This window comes from Ooceraea biroi, chromosome 12 (assembly GCF_003672135.1).
Source record: "Ooceraea biroi isolate clonal line C1 chromosome 12, Obir_v5.4, whole genome shotgun sequence".
In the NCBI taxonomy this organism is placed as follows: Eukaryota; Metazoa; Arthropoda; class Insecta; order Hymenoptera; family Formicidae; genus Ooceraea; species Ooceraea biroi.
In genome coordinates this window covers 7,745,457-7,769,651 of record NC_039517.1, presented here as the reverse complement: position 1 = coordinate 7,769,651, position 24,195 = coordinate 7,745,457, and the positions used below count along the sequence as shown (strand labels likewise).

General features: G+C 43.9%; 1 protein-coding gene across 3 annotated transcripts in view; it reads right to left on the bottom strand.

Annotated features, from left to right (window-relative positions):
• LOC105284227 overlaps positions 1–24,195 on the bottom strand; it is a 197,570-nt gene that overhangs the window by 25,792 nt on the left and 147,583 nt on the right. The window lies entirely within an intron of this gene.

Here is a 24,195-nt window from a genome sequence, read left to right as displayed (position 1 = left end):
AATTCGCGTGTCAGATCATTTCTCGTTTCGTTAACTGAATTTTTTGGCTATTATTTTATATCTTACTTTGTATTTTACGGCCCGAACGCATTGTTCCTCGTAGCAAGTGCCATTGCGCGCGATCTCGAGTACCTCGTGTCCTCTGATATGCAAGAAAATCACGGAGAGTCTTAATTGCGTGTCTGATAATCGAGGCTGAATGTTTCGGTAATTAAATCGTGAATGAGGATTTAGAGGCAGTCATTCTTCCAAGTACTAAACAAGTAGAAAAACTTAAATTATTAGGTCTTCTTGCTTCGATTCCCCACAAGGTTGGTAAGCGAACGTACTTTCGCAGAGATACAAATATTGTTTTCCGCACCGATGCAACGAACGATATCATTAGGCAAGTTTCGTAAGGAACTCGGACAGATCATAGGAGTAGCGTAATGCCGTGGGACGCATACATATGCAGCGGCCGATCAGGCGGGCGGTTGGCTTTAAGCGTTCGACGTTAACCATAAGCCGCGGTACCATGTAACTAATCGAACTAGCACATTGGACCGAGCCAAACTATCGTCCTCGCTTTGTGGCAAGGATCGCCGACTCTGAAGTTAAAGCCCTCCACCCTCTCCGGTCCATGGAGGACTACCACTGTTCGTAGATAATGCTCGGGTCTCCGGACCGTCTTACTTACCAATAACTTCCGCATACTGAAACCGAGAATAATGGACGCCGCGTGACTCGAAATTTCCGTATGAAGCACCAGCAATCCTCGTCAAACAATCGCGCGCATTATCGAATCCGCGTCGCATAATAAATAAAATAAAAATACCCGCGTCCTACGGGCGTGTTTCGCGAAAAGGCTGAAACGCGCGCTCGCGATACACCGTTGATTGATGGTAACGGAAAAATTCAGTCGAAACACGTCGCGCAGTAACATTTGCGTCACAGCAAGCTCCACGGTCTCTGTTCCCTGGGAAACGCCAGTTACGCCAGTTAGCTGCGTTCTGCCGTTTGCATCCACGCCAACCGTGTCGGGTTTATTGATGCATTACACCGTTTTTGTATTTTGCGTTTTGTTCGCAACGTCGCGCATCCGAGTGTCTAATGCAAGGTGGTGGGGATTTTAACAAATGTGTCAAAGCTGCTCCAATCGAATTTATTGGCTGGCATCTGTTGTGATATATTTGTTATTACCTACATTCTATATGTGACGTACTCGATGCGCACTCGATGCATTTCGAGGAGCGCTTCGCATTTTTGCGAACGTAATTATTATGTAACTCGTTACGATGTAACGCACAAACGCTGACTCCATTAGCTCTCTCTTTTACGCGCGTATTACACGTTCTGCGAGCGATTTTGAGCGGTTCTTCAATTCTGAATTAATTACTAATAATAAATGGATAATATAATTAATAATAAACAGATTAATGATTAAATGCGGAAAATTTTTGAATAATTAAATGGACCGGTAAGTACTCTGATACTCACTACACGTGTGTATATTATTTACACCCCCGCTTTGTTTCATCTGAGAATCATATTTCTTTGTGCCGGCGCTAATTACTGCGGCAATGTGTGCCGTAATGTTTAATTAAATTCGTATCTCGTTCGCATAAAAATTTCATCATCCAACGCGCGCGCACGTGCGACGTATCGCGGAAAGGAATGCTAATTATACAGTCAATCTTTTCATCGCGGAAACCGCGGGCTTAATTTTCGCACCTGGTCCCGACGAATTATTCTTGCGAATTGCACTCTCGTCGAGTCTCCACCCCCGGATTATCGGAAGCGACACGGCGCGACGCCGATTCACAGGACGAAGACGCCGCTAATGTAATTGGCAATAGATCTCGGCGAACGATGGCGGCGGCCGCCGCCATAAACCTTCAGAAGGCGGTTATTATCGACGACGGGGGTTAATCGTCGGTCTATGCTGGGTGGCGCGAGGCGATATTTCAAGGGCGTTGTCGAGGCCGCATCGACCTGGCGACGATTGGCCGACGTCATATCGCTGATTTATGCACATCCGCACACGGATACCGGAAGATCATTGTTCGTCCTTCGTCCCGGCTCCGCGTTGTGCCGTCGTTCGCTGCATTGTGCGCCGCCTTTTCACCGCGAACGGTTCATCCCGTCGAACAATGTTTACCATGGGCCCACGGCTCCACGGCCGTAAGGGCGATTTGCCCGCAATTCCTGAAGGATCCATTGTTCGATTGCTGATCGTGACCGGAATCTCGCGCGAGCGAGCGCGCCCGCGACAATGGGAAACGATTGGGTAACCGTACGTGTAATATGCATTCCCGCGGCCGGAAACGCGGGGCCCTCGCATGCCGGGAATTTTTAGATTGCGCGGTTTTTCAGCCGCGGCGTATTTACGACCGTCGTACCTTTCCCTTTTATCGCCGCGTATGCGTTATGCACGGTCACGAGTTTAGAATTAATTTTTCCATAACGAGAATTTTCCTATCAAGATAACGTTTGTTAAATTCCTTGATTCAGTGCTGAGCATATTGAGATATCTCGTCATTGAGCAATTGTCGTCGTTTCTCAATTAATTAAAGTTATAATATTGATAGTTATCGTATAAGTATGCATGCTTTTTTAAATTATTGTCACAAATATTTTATATGTGCAGCCATGCGCACGTTTTCAACATTAAATAACGACGTTAGAAAAATATAATTTACGCTGATCTCGTTTATTCGTATTTCTCGCTCATGTGAACGACAATTCTCCGTAACGACGAAAGTACGCTGGAATAATAAAGCTCGCGCGGTACCGCGCGCGCGGACCGTACGCGTGTAATTATATTTTTCGAAATAACTCTGTCCATTTGTATTCGCCGGCTGGCTAAGAACAGTGTAAATCCTCATTTCCGGACGCGGACATTGGTGCACGCGCGCTCACACGCGCGTGAGCGTATATATTTTCGCAACAAAGTTTCTTTTGGAAATTATTCGTAGAAATATCTCGCAGTTTAATTACAAACTCGGTCTACCTACGCGATACTTCTCTTCTTGTAGCAAAAATTACGAGACGTTACTACGATCCACGGTACCATTTGGATGCGCTTAATTGGAAATTACCTGAGCGCCGTTTCCCAAATCTTGAGTTTTATTTACGCTTAAACTCGCGTTCACGTTCACAGAAATAATATTACCCTAAACTACGTGCTCTTCTCTTCGTAAACGAAGATTTCTATCGTCGTAACACTTTGCACGCCGCGTTTTTCCTAGTTGCGTTTACCGTGCGAGCGCGCAGCCTCGGGAAAATAATGCAACTCCACCGTAATATTGTTTCGGCTTATACGCGATACGAGAAACGAAGGCGGAACGCAACAACCAGAGGAAGCACGGCTGCTGCGCCTCGGTTCTCGGCTCGTATAGCTAACGTTAAAACAACGTTTTCGTAATATCTGCTTTAACGGCGCCTCCGGGTTACATCGTGTGAATTGTAACGGCTCAACGTTTCGTTCGGTGCTTTGTGCGCCCGCGTTTCTTAACACGGCCGCACGGTGGTGACGTTCATGAGAATAATCCAGACTTTATGAGCACATACCCGATGAAGCTTGCAAGCGCGCGCATGCGAGTAACAAAGCTTGTACTGTATGTCCGCCGCGAGAGATACGAATCAAAACTTAAAAAGCGCTCGCGGAGCATCTCCAAGCGAGTTACATTAAAATTAATTACACCACGCTGGAACTGTGGACTAATGTTCCATTAATGCACGTTTTTTTGAAGGAGAGAAATATAATTTTTCTGTTTCGCTCGCGGGGAAATGTCGTTTCTCTCGCGAGGAACATTTTTTTTCGTGACAACCGGTTCGGTTTCTCTGTATCTTTGACGCGAACGGCAAGGCGCAATCGTGTCGCTGATGTTAGGAGGATTATCCGAGATTGATTTCCCCGGGGGAGGTAATGGCTGCGTTTCGCCGTTTTCATTAAAGCCGGCATTCATTATTCGGGCGCGAACAAACCGGGGCGCGAGGGAGGACGCGGTATCGGGTCGCTCGAGACATTTGTCTCGCAGAAGCGAATAACAATCGCTCCTAAATGGTAATTCGTGCACGCCTGATATCGCTGATTTACGCGGACTGCGGCGATGGGTGTTATGGCCGTCGCGCGATATTGAACCGAATTTACGAGTAACGAGTTGCGGGGATTCGGCTGAATCCGCGACCGTCATCTTGCCACGCTGTAACGAGCACGTTGCTTCTCAGCGTTTAATGAATTATACATATCGACTGACACGCCTCAGGCTTGGTCAATCTAATGGACATTGTTAGGTTTTTATGGAACGACGCGTATCGATGCTGCATTCCGATAAATTTGAAAATTTTTAAAAATATATTGCTGAAAATGACATCATTTCGTTTTCAACGTTGGTCCTTTTAAATGTAGTTTTATTCATACCTTGCTCTCCTTTAATTCCGGTTTTGCAAAGTAGCGGAAAAATAGTTGGAGCAAAGTTAAAATTAATTAATGTCAGCGAAAAGATCAGATGTAAGCTACTTGGGAGAGTGGCTAATTATTAAACGTGACGTCGCGTCGCTCGCAAGTTTGCGTATAAGAGCGTAACGTCGGCAGAGAAATTTGTAGGTATATGGATGACAAGATAAAGCTCTCTTTGAAATTCCGCGAGACGCCTTTTTAAGCCAGGCCATCGATATGAATGGGATTATCGATTAAGCGCGCAAACCTTTCAGGAGTTCTTTGAGCCGCAAGCCCCTTTCGTAAGAAGCTAGTAATGAAACGTCCGTTCTCGTTAAGTTACCCGGTGGCAAATTCACTTACTCGGCTCGCGGAGAGTTGGAATTGTGCACAAAATCCAATATAGGTTTTTGTCATCGAAGAGAGCACTTTTGTCTCCGGACTGGAAAGCGTCGCGAAAAATATCACTCGAAGGATCCGCTAAATTGCAACGTCCAGAACCTGAGCCGCTTATTTTTGAATCCAGTTCTCTCGGAACTCACTAATCTCGCTGAAGTGCAGCGCGCCATTAATCGTGAAGGGAACAATTGAAGTTATCCGCGTCCGATTGAAGTTACCCTCGTCGCCAAATAAACGGGGATAAAGTCTCGTCGTCGGGAGTTCTCTCAGTTTCATCGCCCGCGGCTCTGTTTTGTTTCGCGATCGCGTTTAAACGCGGACGATTTTCCGCCTTAACACCGCGTCCTAACTTGGTGCATTCAGCAGCTCGAAGCTCGGCGTAACTCGCGCCTCTTAAACCGTTTTGCATAAAATTAGTCGTTTCGCCATTGCCGGCTAACCGCGAGCTTCCGAGAGTTCGTTCGTTTGATTATCTACGAAAAGCGTGAAAATGATCATAATTCCATTCTCCGTCCCATTTTTGTCGTATCTTCCATCGAAGATGTTAGTTGAAAGCTTCTTAAAAATTATAAATCTTTAAAGAGCTATATTAAATATTATCATCACTTGGAATCTTCTATTATGTTATCATTACCAGAGATATCGATAACGTGAGACTAATAAATAATTAATCAATTAAATGGAGCTTTCGTGCTGCTGCTTCGCAGCGCTTTCCGTGATGTTCACCAGTTCGTCGCGAAGAAAATTGGCACTGGTGTACCGAGGAAACGCAGACGCCTCGCAGACGCGAGAATGTCGTGGCATTTACAAAGTTGCGCGTCCCGTGAATGCATAAGATATTCAGCCGCAACTATCCTTCGGACTTCCCGGCCGTCTTTTCTCGCCGCGCGCGCTTTATGCATCGCGCTTCTCAAATCGGCGAGGATGCGGCGGCATTTTGTTATCAGCGTGTTTTCCACCCTCTGCGATACGGCGAAACTTTTCTCCACGCGCAATTTGCTGACGACAATGCATCTCGCGCCACGAGATCTGCCTGCAGGCTTCGCTCCGCTTCGCGATCCTTCTTTACCCTCTCTTGCCGTTCTCTTGCTCTCGCTTCTGATACCGAACTCTCGTTTTCCATATTAGCTCATTGGTTTTTTCTCCGTTCCCTTCGTTTCCGGCCACCTTCCTTTATTCCGGATGTTACGCTTGCTTAGCGCGCTTTCTCTCTCCATTCGATTTTGTTCCGACATTATATACTCGGGGAATATTGCGCCCGTTCTTTTAGCACTGCCGTTAGTTAACATTGGAAACATCTAGGAAGAAAAAGATGTTGGAGATGTTGGTGCAATATCGTTTATTCTCGTCATAATCGAGTCTTCTTTTCATGCTTCACGATGAATGTCGCTCGGGAGATATAGGAATAATATTTCTACATTTTCTACATATTTCGCATCTCTCTCATTTCTTAGTACGTTTCTGGTATAGAGTAGAAATTCAATTTCACATTATGATTATTAAAGTTGTGCTTTCTTGTCCCATTACTCGTACACTCCGTATCTCTTCATGTCTTCTTTACATCTCTTTATTATGTATATCTCCATATTACGTATATTTCTAATATATTCCATATATTTTTATTACAATTTTTGCCATCCAATTATAATAATAGGTTGTAAGTGGAAAATTAAATTAAATAAAAAGTCCGCATAATCACGAGCGTATATTCATACGGAATATAGTATATACAGGGTGAGGCACCTAAAACAGGCCACCTGAATATCTCGGCTGTTATTGGTGATAGAAAAAAATGTGTCAGACCAAACTTGCATGGTTTCGAGGGACACATAATTTGTTTTAAATAGTTTTTTATTAGGTGGGCGCGTAGAGGTCATATGAAGGTCAACTTCGTTTTTTTAAATGGTATGATATTTTTTTTACGTACCATCTAGTAGAGCGTTTGAAGATGCGCACATTGATCTACGGGTCAAAATCATTCAAGGTCACTGAAGGCTAAAATTTCTAAGTGCTAGAACTTTTTCATTTCTGAGTTTACAGTGTTTTTAATAGCAGAGAACTCTAGGCAATATAAAGTAAATTATTTTCCCTTGCAGTTGGCCTTCAGTGATCTTGAATGATTTTGATCCGTAGATCAATGTGCGCATCTTCAAACGCTCTATTAGATGGGACGTAAAAAAACATATCATACCATTTAAAAAAATGACCTCTACGCGTCCACCTAATAAAAAACTATTTAAAACAAATTATGTGTCCTTCGAAACCATGCAAGTTTGGTCTGACACATTTTTTTCTATCATCAATAACAGCCGAGATATTCAGGTGGCCTGTTTTAGGTGTCTCACCCTATATGTATTACTCTATCTCTCTTACTCGATTCAAAACGAAGATCTTTTTTCGATGGATCCTTAAGGCGATCAATTTTAACGACTCCGGCGCGTATCTTTCCAAATCTTTCTGGCCCATTTCCGTCCTTTCTCTCCGGCGTATCTGCATATGAAATATGTATTTGCTCCTCTTTGTATTCGTCTTCCGCTCGCGAATAAAAATGCGAATCATTTTTCGCTCGCTTAGTACCACTCGCGAACTCGCAGGTTCACCGGTAAAATATACGCCAGGTACATCGTCGCCCATGCCATTTTTTCTGTTTCCTCTACAACTCTTCTCCGACTAGTCTCTTTGATTATCTGCTTTACGACGTACATTCATTATCTTCATACTGATTCCTCTTTTTACACGTTTTTTACACTCCTCGTCTTGCTACTGCACACTAATTTGTCAGTGCGCTTCCAGAATCAGTCTTATCTTGTTTCCGTGTCCTCAGCTTAATTCTTGTCTTCATTTAGGTTGTCTTGGTTCAAGTTACAGATTATTATCTATAACTCTCACGGATGTTTCTTAAAAACTATCATTTTATCGTTTCGCTAAGTGACGTTCAATTTTATTTCCATAATTCTCTCTATTTTGTACTCTGCATTGTTCTACTTTGCTCTTCTTGCTCTCAGTGTTGGTGCTCTGTGTATGTGCGCGTGATATAACGGTACCTTCCTTCCAATAAACCCGACTCGCTCCACGGACGTAGACGTCGCTTCTTCGCACATACGATCGCCTCCGCTTCCATTTCCTTCGAACTTCCGCGCTTGTCTCTCGACTTCTTTTTTTCCTTCGAGCTTCGCTCGAGTTTCTCGCACGTTTCTGGCCTTCAGCTCAGCCTGCGGCGGAAACGCGACGCCACTCTTTCTCTCTCTCTGTTTTTCTCTTTCTCGTCGCTTCCGCTTTCCAACTGTTAAACGACGTCGCGAATCGACTCTCTCAAAAGTCATCGCGCCTCTGCCCTCCGATCCCGCCCTCGATATCCTCCCGGCACTAAACGTGGGATTTAATTTTCGCTTCTCTCTCGAATAGTTGTCGGCGGTAGCGCGCTGCGGTTCCCGCTAAGGATTTGTCTCTCCACCACGGAGAGTTTCTCGTCGTTCTCGTCTCTGCTCGCCTCGATGAGCTTTTGTCGCACGGTCGTTCCATTCCGCTCGTTTGATCCCCGGTGCCCTCACGGTTTCCTTCTCATTTTACTCTTCCTCTCTTTGTTGATATCTGTATCCTTCTTTTCCTCGGCTCTTATTGCTCCGCCAGAAAGATTGAGCCGTCGAGCTGGCCTGCACCAAATCCGGACTCAGCCCGGACTCAGCCTGGACTCAGCCTGAACCATCGAGAATACTATTGACCCAGACTGAGTTGAGCTTTTCATTCTGATCTTCTTTTGCTGCGCGCCCCTTCAACCTGGTTTTCCAAATATCAAATGAATGTTAGATAGCAAGTGGCAGTACATGCTACAATACAAGAATTATATCGATCAAAAACACGAATTGCAAGATCAATATGGGAAAGCGTGTCATCCTCTTTATCTTCTCATCTCTTTCGAGTTTTTGAGATGCATGCTTAACGAAATTATTCCGTGTGTTTGTTACATTCCGTGAAACAACATTGTTTCTGTACTTCCGTTGCAATCACGGTGTGCCAATATTTTTGTGGCGATAATATTGACCCTGCTTTTATTCAGTCTTTCTTCAACGTTGTTTCCTCTCACGTTGTCGTCCATCTCGACACGAGGATTCCTTCCCGCGCGTCGCTTCTCTTTCCCTTAAGGTTTTCATTTCCAGAGCAGAGATTAAGTGGTGAAGCGGCTACGCGGACAACCCGGCCGGGTTTCGTGCGTTATTGAGTCTTCGTCTTCTCTTCACTTCTCCTTTGCTTGGCTTTCATTTCCTCCCCTCTTGCAATTGCTTTTGTTACAGAGACCCACCGTGGAAAAAAGAAAGAAGTAACCGCGTCTGTTTACCCGGCGTTTCTTCACCGTCTTTTCTTCTCGCGACACAAATGCGAGAACCGTAATGTATAATCTGTCGCCTTCCAGCGTCGAAAATGTTTAAAGAACCTTTTCATTTCGGACAAATTAATTTTCAATTTCAGACACATTCAGAATTTTTTCTCGACGACGTTGCATGATCCATAATCACTATCCGTTAATCCAGATTCCATAATGAACGTTCTCTTTTTTTGCCACCGTTAAATCTGCATAAGGATAACTTATGTGTCGCAAAACCATTCGCTTGCTCGCTTTAGCAGGCATCGTGATTTACGATCTGGGTAAAAGAAAAAGAAATAGATAATCAAACGACGTTCGTTCGACGAGCGAATTTTCCCGGGCGTTTTTCCGCGCTCGTTTCGCCGCTCGGAATGTTCCTATACCCCTTTCGCCATCCCTTTCTCGTCCCTTCACCGGTTTTCATCGCCGCAGCAAAGATTAAGTGGCAGAACGGCGGCGACGGTCCGTACTTCGTGCATTACCGGGTTCTCCTGCATTCTCTTCTCTCCTGCCTTCCTTCCTTCAATCTCTTTTTTACCTTTTGCTTTCTTGGCATCGGCTTTTATCCCCTGCCCCATCCAGTACTCTCTTTTTCTCGCTCTCTGTCTAGCATCGTCAGGAAGAATCGACCGGAATCTCAGCGAAGAACGCGATAGGGGTACGCGATTTCTCTCGCTTGCCACCTCTCCTCGTTCCCGTTTTCGTTTTACACGCGAATCCGAGGCCTGACAAAGCGCAATTTTGTGGCAACTTCGTAGACTCGTTAGAAAGGGGACTCGAGTTTCCCAAACGCGGCACGTTTCTCACCGTGTCCACGTCTTTTCCACTTTCTCTCGCGTTTATCGCCAAGTTCTTGGCATTATTATTCCACTATTTGACATCACGTCTAACATTTACGATAATTCCTCAGATCAATACGATAACTGTACTGTGTAAAAAGAAAGGAATGAAACAAGTTTTGGATTAAAAATTTCGCCTTAGGATTGAGAATGTTTTGATGTCAGAATAATTGTTGGAACTTCCTATTTCCGCTTCCGCGTATCGAAAATCGATCGAAAACACGGACGGCCCTTTACACCGTTCATTGCGACTAATTTACGCAATATTCATAGCGAAACGGCGTGTTTATCCCCGATTATAACATCGACAATGTTAATTACAACGAAATAACCGACACCAGCCGATTTCAAAGGCTCGCCGAGCATTTAAATAATTCCGTCTGTCCTCTCTTCCTCCCGCGCTGTCATCCTTTGATTGGCCAGACGCGTCGATCGTCCCTCGCGATTTCTATTATTAATCGCGACGCGCGTCAGCACAGCCTAATTACAAAACTCACAACTGACATTACCGAAATGAGGCCTGGTAGTGGCCAATCAATCACGGTTCGCACGTGTGTCTTTCCTATTTCGCGGCCCGCATTAAGCAATGCACCCGCACTTCCGACTCGTAGATCCCTCTCTCGTTTTCTCACCCCCCCGACAGTTGTTATATCGTGCCACTCATTTCCACCGCTACCTCGTCTATCTCGCCTCGCGTCCGTGTCTGTATGCCCATTTCCCTCGCCTCCCTCCGGAGTACGCGGTCCCAGGAATCTACGCCTCCTCCGATGTGCGAACACGCGTGTATGTTTGATGAGTCGCTTGCCACGACATGACACACTGCATAATTCATCCACATGCGCCATTTGTGCGACGGTCAGGCGCGGCTTGACGTACCGGTTGCATTTTGATTCACCGAATCGATCGCTCGATACGCCGGTATCCGTCGCGATGTTCTCCGTTGCGGTGTCGCCGGATGAAATTCGATATCCGCGCTCCTACGAACTGCATTGCCAAATTTACGAGGTTTCATGCAGCCACTGTCATCTTTTAAGTCACGTTTCCGAAATGTTGCTTGCTCGCTAGAAAGAAACACGGTGAATGCAAAACTGCATCAGAAAATTATAATAAAATTATATATTTGTTGATACGGAGAAAATGTGGAGAATAATTGACGACGCCTAATTTTAATTCTCTTCATGCTTTTAATTTTAGTAGAATTTCACTGAAAAAGGTGCTTAACTCGGACGATCATTACCACCCTATGTGATTCAATAGGTGGGCTGTCGTTTCGATCTGTTGGCGTTCGCCAATAAAACGACAATTTCTCCTCAACGCGACACCAGATGCGTAATTCCGCTGGCGGAAGAAGCGGGGACGAAAGCGGCATCCCCAATAAAATCTCGGTAGCTCGCGATCGTGCACCCGAAATCGTTACCCGGCCGGCTCTCTTCGATCGCGCGTGTGACGAGGGAAGATAAACTTTTATTCCGCGCGGAACGGAAGGAGACACGCGAAACGGTGGGAACGGGGAATGAGCGCGGGGTTGAGGAAGGTTTATGGTACTTTGCGAGCTCGTGCTCGATCAATGGGACTTTAAGACTTATAAATCCGCAGCAGTAGTCGGCCAGGCTTCGTTTTATCGTCGATTTTAAGCGTCCGCCGCACGTATGCGCCGCGCCATGCTCATCTCGAACGCGAATCCCGTCTGTCTCGAGGCTCAACGCCGCTCGTCGATCTTTCGATCCCATCCGGTGTTCAGCGACGTCTCCTCGCCTCGCCTCCTCTTGGAGATCTATCGATCCAACATCGAGACATACGTTCATATTCATGTAGATATGTGGACGTTTTCGGGCGAATCGAAGCGCGTAATAATTGAGGCAGTCATCGCGCGCGACTATGGTCCGAATGTGTTGAGACATCGTTAAACTTTACAGGATAAGCCGCGTTATTCAAACCGTGAAAGAATCTCGCAGTGTGTTTTCGCGCGGATTACAACAGCTCCCAAGCGCTGTCCGCGCAGACCGTGCGAATTTCACTTGTGAAGTTATATTTCTCATTTTTTCGGAGTGGTAGCGAGCAAACAAGCGCGCATTTTTCCATTCCCGGAGAAGCGTGCGGGATTGCTAAGTGCGGATTACGTATGTATGCCGGCGCGGCAAAAGCCCCCGTAAATTAGACTACTTCAAAAAGTCGTCGGCTTTCGCATGGGATATTTTGCTACCCGTGATTTCGACCGAATCAATCGATGTGTACGAATTGCGCGGCGGATACAGATATCGAGAAGTATCGATGGCACGTATTAAAAGCGGTAATATTCCGAACGCGAGCACGCTCTTTTGACTCTCCTCTCTTTATTTTTCGGAGCTGGCAAAAATAATGCGCGCCATTCGATGCAGCCGTAATCCAAACTGTGTTTTGTGCCATCGAAAATACACGATGACGTCACGGATGAAATTTCGTTCTAATAATCCACGAGCGAGAGAAAAATTTCTGTCAGTCGCGTCGATGAATTAAATCTCCGAAACATTAAATCTCACTTTTACGATGGCTCTACAATATCCTCGGTCGATCAAATTTTTTCGACGGATATTCGTTAAGTTTGCATTGCATTGACTTGATTATAGGAGCTTGTAAACCTGCAGAATAATCAAGATAAATCTCTTGTATCGCACATCTCTGAAATTTTCAAGCAAAAAGTAATTTGTTGCCAATTATTTCACATTGTCATACATATTCAAAAAAATATATATTCTTGATGTGATGAATATAGCATTATTCATAAATTTACGCTAGATGCATTATTACGACGCTTTTTCTCTTTTTCCTTTCTTGTTCGATTATTATTGCTCTAGAAAAATAAGAATTAATTAGAAAACTTTACCTAATAAACCGCAGAAATCCAATTTTTACTTCGACGAAGAATACATCGTGAGAAACATAAGCCGATCGCACGTAGGTGGATCGCCGACAGTAGTAACAGCTGCTTCCGGTCAGACCGCCACAGCGGTCGAAGGCGAATATCGGTTGGCCCGGACCGCAGAAAGAAGTATTCGTTCCGTAATTGGTCGCGAATGCTTTCCGCCATTTATCGATTAGCAAAAAGCGCGCCGTCTCCCTTTCACGTTCAATCGACCTCAACCACGACGTGGTTTCCACGACGTGCTAATCACCACGTCGTTTAACACCCGGTCCAACTGCGAAACCAAGACGATCAATCAGGCGATCCACATATTTCACCGCTTTGTGCAGTGCGGTCGCGCTCGTCTTCCGGCACGTGATAATCGCGAATGTGTTTCGCTGCCGCTGTAAATTCCGATCACAGATCCTTCGTATTCTCGCAACTCGAATGAATTTTTCTCATATGAACATGATAGATTAAAAATGCGAAGAATTATATATTTATATTGCTAATGTATTCGCATTCATGTTATAATTATTATGGTACGGATTTAAAAAAACGGCAGCGCTTTATTTATTTAATTATATAATATTTCATTGGATAATATCTTTTTATATCCGTATTATTTTAATATTTCTATTAGTTTTATTACTTTCCGTATTGCATTTCTATTAGAGCTATTTTATTTCTGCTCTCGTGGGAGCTATTATCGTTATTTTACAGATTTAAAGTGGAACGTATATCCATAATAGTGATTATCGTTACGATGAATCTCAGATTACTGTGAATATGCAGCGTTCCTCAAAGCAAATTTCAGTTGTGTAACATTTATTCCCCGTGTATTAATCCAATGTAATACGTACGGGGTTCGTGTTGTTTGAGATAATGTAACGCGATATGTTTAATAAATCCATCGGGTATTCTGTATATTAATTTAATATTCATCCATTAATCAAATAACCTTAGTTACACGTTTCACAATGGTATATATACATGCGGTATATGATGCAAAGTATCCTGCAATAACGTGTGCTTTATATTCAAACAATAATTTAATAATACAAGGATCTTTTTGCGTTGCTATTCCTCCTTTTAACGCGAGAACTTTTTAAACTCGAAAAGAAGACACGAAGCGCGCTCGGTGGCTCTTTTTCGCAAACTTCTTTCCTCTTACTCTCACGAGGAAGAGAGAGAGAAGCAGGAAGAACGCATCTCTCTTTTATCTTCGGGATACTACTCGTCCTCCATCGGCGAGTATATCCCGGGGGAAAAGTTAAATGAATATTCAGGACCGTCGAGGCGCGTTTACATTCAGCCGGTACTCGTGTGCGAGGATGTAAACGAGCGATCGTGCAATATCGATCCGTCTCCCTCGCCCTCCTCCCTTTTTGCATCCCTCGCGTGCGACAGAAAAAAGGGCGGTTTATACTACTAATTCTTGAATGACGTACATGTGCTTTATCGACTTGCATCTTTCGTTCGCGTGTTGACAAGTCTTGTCAGTCGAATTGACACGATTGCATAGCGCAAATGCTGATATTTCTCTCTTTGCTCTTGATTTTTATCTTTCTGCATGACCACTGATATCGCTCGCTACTGTAACCAGTGAAGTAAATTAGTTGGTACCGTCGCCAGAAAAAACGAATGCGAATGCAGTGACTTAATTAATTTTAATATCTGATATTCTGTCTGATATTTGATATCTATGGCTCTCGGCGATTTGTAGCCGCGCTGTTCTGTCAGATAAAAATATGCCGCGAAAATATTATCTCCATTTTTTACAATCGGCTGCGCATGTAACACGCGTCGTAAACATACGTCTACCAACTGAAAAAAATTAATAGGATTGCGTTGCACAATGGCTGCGTTGTATGAATCCGTTCTAGTTTTTTCGAGATATTGAAATACCGTTGTGGATTGAAAGTTACAGAAACGCGCGCGGCTTCATCCGGTGCTCGGTGACGGCGAAAATTTACTTTATTTGCTTCGTATGATCGAAGATTCGCGGGGAAAGGCGCAGACCGGGCGGAGGAACGGGAAGTTGAAGAGCCGGCGAATTGCAAAACGCTGTTTTGAATTTCATGGCGAACGGCACTCGGGCTTCTCTGAAATTAATCAGATTCAGTCGCGCAATTCTGATTATAGAGTCCGTAATTTGATTTATCTCCGCGTTATCGTCGTGCCATTTGTTTTACGATACTGTATATCAGTCGGACGCCGTAAACGGCGGTGCTTCGCGCACGTTGGAATGAACTTGGACGACCCTAGCCGGCCCTGGGGTAATTTATCAAATTGCATGCTGGTAATCGTTGTTACAGCACGGCCAGCTATTATCACGGCCAAATCTCAATCCGCGTTGCCTTTTAGCAGGCCATAATTGGGTCGTTAACGTGTACCGCGTACATACTTCCTACGGCTTTTTACGGCATTTCTCATTTCGCATTTAAGTCGACGCGATTGTTGCATCGACATACATGGCTTGGTATGCTGCGATCTTAATGAAATTGCACGGCGGAATATTGATCGCGGAATGTAAAAGGAGAAAGAGACGATCTCCTTATTTTTGCAAGCGCATAAAACAAATGTCCGAATATTGACGAAAATGGACATTTATTGAATATTGATATTGAATTTTCTGTTATTATTTCACGGATTTACATCGCGCTTACAAAATTCGCCTATATTAAAGAAAATCTATTTTATTTTATTTAGTAAATTAATCAACGCGACAAATGCACTTTTGTTTGCCGCGAGTTTAACAATATTGAGTTGTTTTCACAGGAAAACCCATCCTTTACTAAATCATTTATCTTTACTAAATAATTCCTAAACTGAGGCATTTCGGTTTTCGCTATTTCGATATTTACTATCGTCATACATATAATAAACAACACTGAATAATTCCGTGGGCATTTTGATTACGTTATGGACACATTAATAAACGTTTCCATATCGTCGCAAATATAATAGTTGCAAAAGGGAAACCGTAATTAACATGCAACTGGCATCCATAAGCCACCGCGCGCAAAGAGTGAACACGCAGGACAGAGAGACGAAGAGGAAACATTTCATGAAGTTAATGAATTCCTATGGGAACGCCGTAGAAATGGCTTCGGGGCATTAATACGGTCCATTCACAAACACAACTCTTCGCTCTCGTGCCAAGCGTTCTCGTTAAAACTTTCGAAGCGCGCGAGCATCTCCACGTCAGAGAGCAAAAAAGGAAGTTTCACTCCGTATGAAAACAAGCGGAGGGCACTGCAACCACCCCCGGCGAACAAACTGCCGGCCCTTATGTCGGTGCAACTCCGCGTGTTACGGACGGGGGAGGGGAAGAGGAAGAAACGTGGGGTTCGCGACGTTCACGAATATTCCCCTCGACGAACTACTTCCTTCCGAGCAACGGCTTCTCTCTTTCTTTCGAGCACTAATGAAACATTTAGTGACACAACACTGCGAAACAGACGATTATTTGCTTGCTTGTCGGGATTAACAGTTGCCTGAATATTCTTTTTGCCAGGTCTTTAAATGTAATGGTTGAAAATACTGGTAATTAAATGAGAAATGATATACTTTATGGAAAATTTTATTCTGGACATAAAATATGATTAAAAAAAAAACAGTAAAAACGAAATACCGCGGGCGTTTTTAACGTATGTTCCATTTGTTTCAGGAACCATCTGGTTTGGACGACTGGTTTGGGTGTCTGGCGACCAACCGAGGTAAGTTGAAACGAAACATGTGCTACTTGCAAAATTAGCGGTTTGTGATTTCTGTTAATTTTAGGACGAGACCAAAATAAATACACGAACTTTGCATCATAAATTACGCATGCTTTCACGGGCTCTTCTCTTTCTCTCACTCTCACCATTATCTCTAATGGACACTCGGATAATCGCCGAGGTGCGCCGTCCATAGCACTCGAAAGGGTGCTGAGAGTTAATTAAATAGTTAACTTACAACTGCCAGTAGTTTGTCTGTGAATATAACTGTGTGTATATTTGGCTGATAAAATAATGTGTTTCAAGTATGATTGTTTTCTTTAAATATAAGCTCGTATCATGCGTATCACGCTCGGCAGTGCCGAGTCGGCACGCTGTCGTGCAATGCACCCGAGTGCATATGCGAACATTATTTATAAACGTTTATTTATGCGCGCACGCATTCGCATATGGATGAACGAGAAGCACTATTCTTATTCGCCGTCTGATATTTCCATGAAGGCGTTCCGCGTTTTTCCGCGCGACACACACGAGAGTCTATAGGAAATTTATAGAAGCGTCTGTGGATATGCTATAGAGTTTTACTTCGACGACGCACTGCACGCATATCGTTACGAGACCAAACAAGCTTTGAATAATAGATTCCTCAACGTTGAAGACATTTTCCTGACTTGTTCCCGATCTTATATCCGAGTCAATTTTTGATGCTATTCAACTCGTAACGTATACTCTTCGCTTGGTTTGCATCTGCAATATGGGCATTAACGTTCCGAATAAAAATTGCCTCGTAATTTAAGCGAGCAAGCTCCTTTGGAAACTTTCCATATAATACGAGTAATATAAATATAAATATAATTATGGATATACCTACAAGTCGGTAGATACATAAAACTTTTGCTTCGAGTTCTCGATCCTGAATTCAGAACTTTGTAGCCTCATCCACCGTTCCCCAAGCTTTAATTCTCAACTGATAAACCTTGAACCTTCAACCCCTGTACGCCCTCGAGTATTAATTTCCCGTCCTCCAATCTCGAGTTTCAATTCACAACTTCTCCTGCGATTCGTGAGACATTTTCTCCATTTTCGACAGTCGCTACCGATTAACACGCGACGTTGAGCGCGTTTTGATACACGAAAAAAATCTGGCATGCGTGCCTTCTCACTTGCACCGTTTCTCGTGATACCCCGGGAATCTCGTGGAAACAGGATCCGCGCGTGATCCATCGGTCGGAATGGCAAGGCTCGAGGAGCAGACGCGCGCCGGTCTCGCCGTTCCGACACGTACGTATCATTTCCGCGGTAACGCATCTCGTGACGAGGGATGTCGATAAGTGGATATTGCGAGGAACAGAACGACGCGACGGGGGGAATCGCGCGAGCACACGAGGGAAAGGGAGAACTCGAAGAGAAAAATCTCCCGTGGGAGTACCACGTACGACGCGTCACGTATCCCTCGGATACTACATACGTATCCCTGCGACGAGTTTTTCCTCGTTTCTTTCTCTTCTCATTTCGCCCGCACCTTCCGGCACGTCCCCTCCGTCCACCTTTGCAGCAAGGTCGGATTAACGATTGAACCGCGTCTCGTCGATCATTGTCCGGGATTTCTGCTCTGTCTCGCGCGTTACTCCATCCCCGTCAGCTCGACATGTCGATCGCTGGACAGAAATATACTGGCGCAATAAGTGGCGCAATAATCCACGGCAATCTGGTAAATTATTTATCGCGCAGATGAAGCCGACAAGCAATCGATGAGAGAAAGTATCGCATCTCACTGAAATGATCAATTTTTTGCTTACCTTGCAATCGTACAAATATCTTCGTTAATTAATGGTCTAAAAAAGTATGTTAATTTCGATGATATTTTGCCTCTTTTATGTTTTCTTTTTGACCGCTTTTTTGATCGCTTTTAATTTTCAAGTTTAATGAATGCTCTCCGTCATTCAGTCATTCACCGATTCAGCGATTCTATATTTCACTTAACGCGAGATCGATGTCATACGAGTGGACAGGCTCATCGCGTCGTTAGTGAATTATACGTTCGTATGAAACGGTCCTAACGACGACGGCGTCGTTAATAGATCCTTCTTCGAGTTCTGCCTCATAACGATATGCCATGCTGACCCGTGCACTCTGACATCACACGTACACGCACACGAATGCCAGGACGGAGGGATAATGGAGTATCCGAGATTTAAATTCTGTCAGGCTACAACGAGGGGAACGACGCTTATTATAGCCCGCTTCATGCTGAAGGAATGAGAACATCCTTCTCTCTCTTTCGAACATGCAAAATGAGGAAATTATTTCGCGAAACCGAGAAATCGTGGTTAATATCGTTAATGAATAACTTAGCGATTTTTTCGAGGATACGAGAAATTACGAGATAACTGCTGCGGTAACGGACAGTGACGTAATCCATAAAAATATTATAACATCTCCATAAAATGTATCTCGCATATACGTAAATGTCGACTAACAGAGTTTACAGAATTAAGTTTATCGAAAATTTAATTCGCTTCGCATTTAGGATTTTAATTAATTTTTCACTGCGCACGTATGCTGGGAGATTTCCTTGCATTTTCAGTATCGGAAAATATTAATATATCTAGCCAGAAAAAGAACGTAATGAAACGTGATATAGGTTTGCGTATCTCCAGATTTTCCCGAGTGACATTTGCGATAAAACGACGCATTATTTATCAAGATAGCAGGGATGTCTCAATCTCACCAGCGCCAACGACGCTGAACGATCAAGCGAGATTAAGCACCGTCTAGAGCGGTGATTCTCGCCGATCCAGAATTGCCGCGGTGTTGCAAATTTTAGGGCGTCTCTCGTTCTTGCGGCGGCAGGGTGAAATCAGTGCGCGATAGGCGCGCGGCTGGAAAATCGATGGCCGGTATCGGCCGCGCGGATACGCGCGGAATAAATCTCCCAGGCGCGCGCTTTGTCGTTTTTTTATTCTCCTTTCTTTTTTTCCCCGTTATCCACCCACCGGTTGCGCGTTTCCTATCGGGCGTTTTCCGGTCGCTCTCCCCCGCGCGAGTGTGCGAGTGCACCTTATCGGCCTTCCGTAAAAATTCATTGCTTGTTCGAGTCCCGATAAACAACGCGGGCTCGGTCAAGGATACCGATGCGAGCCACCGGATTTTTTTACGGCCGAGCCGCGTCGATGGCACTTTACGTCGTGTACCCGGACTTTGCGAAACACCGGCTCCGATTGCCAATTTCGGGGCTTCCGAACGTGAATATCGGAAATAGATTTTTGTCGACTCACGAGCGACCGTGCTGCTGCATGTGGAATGCGCCGATCGCTTAGCGTCTCGTTCCGTCGCGGAAATATACGCGTGTGGTATTCTCGAGCTCTTTTCGTTAGGCATTCAACGAGCGGCGTTACCGTTTCCCGCGGAAAACGCATTTCAGAATAACAGAGACCAAAGAGAAGCCATTTTCCTTGGGATCACGGTTGAATTTCCGCAAAATTATGTGCACCGGCACAGTTGATCGTGTTTCCTTTAAAAGTATCATTCCAAATTTGTGAATATTGCGCGGGAGACGCTGCAAGAATCGTATATTTCTCTAGTGTGCATATCGTACTGAATTTAATCAACTTTACTCAACTTACCGCTGTATTAAACGTAACTTTCTTGCGTTGCATCGATATTTTGTGCGGCGGAATTAGAACGGAACGATTCGCGAGGAACTTTATTAAACTCTTCCGCGGGATCCACCGCGCAATCAGTGTTTTCTTTCATTTCACGGCAAATTGCTTATTCCTAGAAGCAAAGTCGCGCGGTTGAAAGTACCGCGCGACTGGGCGAAGTTACGGGGTCAGTTGCAATAAAGTTAGCATAAATACTCGCTGAGCTGCGGGAAGTATATTTGCATAACAAAAACTTGGAATTGAGTGTAGAGGAAATTTTCAAGAGGAGCTGTGCAGGACGTCCCTCCAGTATTGAATAAACGTGAACTTGCTTGACGCGAAGTGCGTTACTTGATCCTACTGTACATGTATCTGTGTGTACGTGTGTGTACGTTGCTATCTTAGGTTTTAATATATTTCTTTTGCCACTCGATGCTGCTACTCTGATATTTAATTCACACTTAACAGTATCTTAACAGTATCTTGCAACACTCGACTAGCTATTGGAACAGCCACGACGAGTTCCTTTCCCAGAGACGCCAGATCGCGTATTCATGGTTATCGAATCGAATGTTTAATGCAACGCGGCAAGATGTTTCATTTGCAATATTTCTCGAAAGTTTCGTGTACTCGCCGAATTCCGGAATTATTGTCTTTCCAAGCCGCATCGCGTTCGCGCGCGTCGATCTTTCCTATCGATATTATACTTCGGCCCAAGCGTATTATTCTTTGAGAGATCCGACTCGTCCAAGTAGAATGCATCTCACTTGCCGTCTTCCGGTGAATTGATTATCGCACTGCGGTTTCCCGGTAGACGTTTCGAGTGCGAACGTTCCACGTGCAGCCGGGATGAAGGACAGCCGTACGTTTACCCGGAATGCTCAACGAGGTGCAAGGAGCTCGTTCCCAAAATCTATCAGACTTCCGGATTGGAACGTAATTTCGCGGCGGCTTGCCCTCCATAATATGTGCATTTCCCGCGTTGCAGCTCTCGTAACAGTCAGCAAGATAACGATCCAGCATTCTATAATGTTCAATTTCTCGCAGAGTGCGGCTTCGAAGTTTGCAACTTTGTCGATGCGATGTAATTTAATGGTACAGTTAATTATATACATATTAGGGGTGTGATTTAGTTTTGAGGGTTTTTTTTGCTCAAAAACGCATGTATTTAAATATGATAATGAATGAATACCTTAATCAAAATATTTTTCTTCGTTTTCTATAACTTTTTCCCATCTTTCTGGCAAGAGATGGATTCCACCACGATAAAATGACTCTTCTTTTCAGTTGATCCATTCGTCGACGAATTTTTGCACTTCTTCGAAATTATGAAAGTGTGTATCCTCTAAAGCGTGTTGCATCCACCGGAACAAATAATAATCGCATGGAGCAATGTCCGGAGAAGACTTGCCATTCAAGCTCTAACAGTGTTTGTTTCACTGATAACGCAACGTCAGGTCGAGCGTTGTCACGAAGAAGAATCACTTTCCGTCGCTTACTCGCAATTGGTGGTCGTTTTTGGTCCAATGCTTGCTTCAACTTGTACAATTGGTGTCGATAACGATCAGCCGTGACAGTCTCATGCGGATTTAACAGCTCATAGTACACTATCCCACCAAATAAAGAGCATTACTTTTGAACCGTCAATATTGCGTCTCGGAGTGGATGTTGATGGTTCCACCCATGATTTTCTGCGGTTGGGATTATCAAAATAGATCCACTTTTCATCCCCAGTAACAATCCGAGACAAAAGACTCTTCTTTTTTTGCCTGGCGATCAACGAAATGCAAATGTTCAACCGGTTCGCAATGGCACTTTCCGATAATTCATGTCGAACCCATTTCCCTTCTTTCTGAATTTTTCCCATTTCATGTAAATGTTTCGTAACTGTTGTACGATCAACATTTAATGCTCTGGCAAGTTCTGAAGTGGATTGTGTTGGATTTTCGTGCAATAATGCTTGGAAATCTGCATTTTCAAGCTTTCTTGGTTGTCCCGAGCGTTCTTTGTCCTTCACATCAGTATCACGACTTTTAAAGCGTCTAAACCAGTATTCACACGTCTTAATTGATGGGGCAGAATCACCATAAGTTTCCACAAGAATTCTATAACCGTCAGCCGCAGTTTTCTTTTGATTAAAAAACAAAAGCAACGCATGTCGAAAATGCTCTTTCGGAAGTTGCATTTTTACAATGATATAAACACGACTGTTATTGCATCTATTGCTATAATGCTACTAAATGTCATGGATAATGTCAACACTGTAAGAAACAACAGTTATCGGAAACAGCTATTGGAACAAACTGACACTACAGCCATCTGTTGCAAAACCCTCAAAACTAAATCACACTCCTAATAATTTCAGTCTGACAAACATTTTACTTTATTTGCATCCCCTGCAGGGGGTGAACATTAATTAAACATATATTAATGTTGATCTTCACGTTGCACGCGTTATGATTTCTGTACGCGGTAACATCGGCACTTGCTATCGGCACTTAAATGAAAACGCGCGTTAATGGTAACGTGAAACCTGAATAACGCGCAAAACACAATGCCATACGCGCATACGCAGACCTATTGTTTAAAATATGCATTGTACACCCGACGAAGACAATACTCGCGCGCGCGAGAAGACACGCGGCGATCATTAGCATTCTCGCGAATGCGAATCACGAATAGCGGTAATAATCAGCGTACGCGCGCATGGGCGAGTCAATGCAATAATCAGGCCGGACCTTCGTTCTGCGTTAACGAGCTCGGGATTCGTGATTTCGTGTTTACTTCCGGTCACGTGCACCGGATCGCGGAATTTGCTGTCTCGGACACGCACGTGCGAGCTCACGCCTACGCACGCGCGTCTTCTCCGTTGCGTGTGTCACGAGCAAATACGAGCAAACCATATGCACATACACACATATACGGATGCATATACGCACGCTGACCATTATACGGCCGACTACGTGACGAGGTTTACGGCATGCGGGGCGATGTGTATGTGAGACGTTGCATGCAGGTGTTCGTGTGCAACGGGGAATATCCCTGTGCAATATTGAGTGAATCTAATGAGGGGTACACCCCCATGCCAGTATTAATACTACTAATCCAATTAGTTGATAATCTGCAGTGCTCAACTGCGACCAGGGCTATTAATAGGAATCGGTTGACGTATTGCGAGTGTTGGTCCCGCCGGAATATCGTTCAGCATCGGGGAACGTAGTCTCGAGGGAAAAGAATAAGACGGAGGGTACGAGGGTAGTTGCATTCTATTGAGATGAAGCTATGGGGGATTAAGGAAGCAATGGTGTAAGAGAAATTTTAGTGAATAGCATGCTGTATTGAATTTTCATACAAATTTAAATGGAATTTATAATTTTTTCGAAACAATTTTCGTTACATCGAGTTGTTTGTATAATTGTATAATTTTATATGTTGAATATTCATTTGTTACACAGAGATTTTTATTCAGCGAGTTTTATTCATACATACATAGAAAGGAATGGTTGTTATAAAAAGTATCATGTAATATTCATCAAATCTACTATGTATCTATTTGTTGGGAAATTGCTCAATCGCTAAATTGTTGATAACATGTTGTGATAATGTACATTACAACGTAATGTATAATACGCAATATGCTAAAATATTTATAATCGTGCTCATAGTAGTTAGATTGAAAATCACTAAATGCATATGTTTATGATGCGTAATAATTACGTTTAGATATTGTTTAGATATAAATTATGTTATACGATGTAACAACATGATAGCATGATATTAACATTTCAGTAACAACCATTAGGAATTCTTTTCGGGTATATCGCGCGCATATTGCATCTTGTTCAATAGGTAACGCATCGTTTCATTAATCTACACTTTCTGGAGAGATAATCAAATAACTTAATTACATATTGCATAACTAAATTT